This window comes from Lithobates pipiens, unplaced genomic scaffold (assembly GCF_037356315.1).
Source record: "Lithobates pipiens isolate NorthernLeopardFrog02 unplaced genomic scaffold, aLitPip1_a1.2 Scaffold_8, whole genome shotgun sequence".
Taxonomy (NCBI): Eukaryota; Metazoa; Chordata; class Amphibia; order Anura; family Ranidae; genus Lithobates; species Lithobates pipiens.
Genome location: NW_027507903.1, coordinates 647,399,791 through 647,402,923, shown reverse-complemented (window position 1 = coordinate 647,402,923; position 3,133 = coordinate 647,399,791).

Below are 3,133 nucleotides of genomic sequence, written 5' to 3'. Positions count from 1 at the left end.
CATCTTCACCCTCTGAGACCTGAGGAGTAAGTAACCGACGAACCAAGTCAGTGTTCGTCCCCACAATCAAGGAACTCCGATTAGCCCCCAGAGGGGCTGGGGAAATACAATGGCCAATGTGTCGGAAGTCTCTTTCTGCCCTACAACAGATGAGCCAAATTCAAGCTTGACTGGAAGATATCCCTCATAGGGGAGCTTCTTAGTTCCTATACCCCACATCTCTAGACTTTCTAACTTCTGCAAGGGCAGGTGTTTCAGGTGTTTATCATAGAAATCACTGTAAATTAGAGTCACTTGGGCACCAGAGTCTAGAAGGGCATTTGTGTATACACCTTCCACCTGAACAGGCACTATAGGAGAAGGACCCACCAGCTTGTCAGGCAACTTGCTTGGTTGTTTTGATGCAGCTTGCTTGGCTGTTTGGGCTTGAATCCCTCTTTTGGCCTGGGCCCGTTTCCGTTGTCGTCTGTACTGACAGTTTTGGTTGTGGTGTGCACCGATCTCCCGTGATCCGGGACCCGACTCTGAGAGTAGCTTGGGCAGCCTAACTGAGGCTTTGGGTGAGGCTTGGTACAAAGGTTTAGGCCTTACCCGCCCTTCATTTAAGACTTGTGAACTGGAGCGAGTTGACTTAGATGGGCACCCGGATGGCTCCCTCACCAGGGCCCTCTGGAGTTTCCCGCCGGCTTATGATGTACTCTTTGTGGCTTTGTTGAGCTGGGACAGTCACGTTGATAGTGACCGATACCCCCATAATTATAGCAGACCACTGAACTAAAGGGCTCTCCAGCAGGAACATTCTGTATTGCCTCTGCCCTGGTTGGTTTCAATGTCTTTCACCCTCTGGTATGGCAATTCTGGCAGACAGCGATGTCATCAACTCCTTCTGTGACATCTAAGTTTTCAAAGCCATTACTTCGGACTGGACTTCTACTATGCCCATGGTTCCTACTTCTACGGTGAAAGCCGCATGTGAAGCACTAGCAGGTTTTTTAGCCTTAATTAAAGCCTCTTCTTCTAGGATAATTTTGACCAATTTAGAATAAGTCAATGGCTTTTTCTGGTCTCTAGCCTGAAATTTCAACATTATGGGATCCAGTGGGAGTGCTCCTTTAAGAATTTGATCCAACAAAGCTTCGCTTGCATGACTCGGCTCCATGCCTCCTTTTAGAATGACCTGATGGAGGATTTTATCCAGTCGCCGGACATAAGCGGATAACTCTTCTTCATTTTGATAGGTGTGTGAGAACATATAAATTAGCTCAGCACAATCCTCCACCCCTCCAAAAACCTCTCGTAACGCTTCTAGACACTCAGTGGCTGTGCAGCCTGGCTTGTCCCTTTTTAGATTTCTGATTACATCTGAAGCAGGAGATCTTAGGCTCTCGATTAACCTTTGTCTTTTTACTGTGTCAGCGACTTCCCATTCTTCCACAGCCTGCACTGCCTGATCTATCCAGGTTTTGAAGTCCTCTTCCCCGGATGGCACAGGGACCTTCCCAGAATAGAACCGCAAGTTTCGATATCCATAATTGGCAGATGTGGCTGAATTTTGTGCCAACGTTTCCAACAGCTTTCCCATATCGGTAGCATTTTCAGGGTGATCATCCAGTATACTTGGCCTTATAAGCTGAGCTTTGAGATCCCCTGGTAACTGTATTGTCACGTATCAGATAAGCCCAGAACTGTGTGGACTGCACAGAGGAAACCAGAAACACATGTAAGTTAAAAATAATGGTGTTTATTTACATAGGTGAAAAGTAAGTGAATATAATAGTGCACAACCAACCCAAAACCACAAACAACAATGATATATACAAATATAGGGGAATACCGGAATCGTAACAAAAGCCAGGCCGAGGTCATACACAGGGGGGTCAGCAGATGGGTAAGGATGGGGAACCAACAGGACAGGGCGAGGACAGATGGATGGATGGGCTGTAGAGCAGGGATCCAAGGCAAACAGGAGGGACAGGTCCAGGATGGGGTCAAATACAGGCTCAAGGTCAGGATAGCAGGCTCAAGGTCAGGATAGCAGGGAGAAAGATACTAAGGCAAGCATGTGTGGGCTTGCCGGGTATTTATAAGACTGCATTAATTGTCCTCAAGTAACACCTGAGTGCAGGAAGTGTTGCATGCTCCCTAGTGCCAGGATCCATCCGCTGGTTGATGCTAGTACTGCGGCCCAATGGTGACATAACACCAGCAGGGAAAGTCTCTCCTGACAGTTACAAACTGCCAGAAAACACCTGCTGGTGGACCACAGTACTGCATGCCTAATGATGGCTCTTACCAGCGGACAGACCCTTTCCTGACATGTATGTTATCTCCCTGGAAACAGGTCGGGATTCCTCTTTTCCATTCTAGCAAAGCATAGGGGCAAGAGGCTGTCCGATCAACTTTCAGGTCCAATATGAATGTTTTCTGATCAGGCATCAAAGCCGACACTACTTGCTAGACCTGTTTCTCAGTCCACGTGGCACCAGTGAGACTCATAATTACACAGAGCCCCAACCTGCCATTTTGTTCTTCACACCACTTGGCAGCAATGACCGGGTCCATCATGGTCACTTGGCTGGTAGAGGTAGTCATCACTCTGTGACAGGGACCAGAAGGTGTCCCGGACGAGCCCCCACATGTAGCGCCACCCCCGCAAAGGGCCACTGTAATATACAGGTCTTCTGTCCCACACCAGTGATGGCTCCCCAGTATCTCAGTAACACCAAAACACAGTTTAAACTTTTGGCTGGGCTTTATTAGAACTAGCAAAAAGCCCTGAAAAGAGATAAACTGATTAACAGAATACAAATATTAAGTGCAATAATATACTACAACTTCTCAGTAAAGGAAAACAGGATTTGTGTTCATTCACTTTAACAGCCAGTGGGAGGCCTTGCCTGAAATGCACTGAACAAGCGGTGAACAAAACTGTACAATTCAATACAAAGAATAATGTTCAACAATTTCCCAAAAGTGGTATTACTGACTATAAGATCCTACCTAGGTCTTGTAGGTTCTAGCTAACCACTGGCCAGTGGGAATTCTATATATACACACACACACAAACACACACACAGAGTCTGCCAGCATTGGGGCCCTTTAAATCCTGTGTTTGAGTACTCAGACTTTTGTG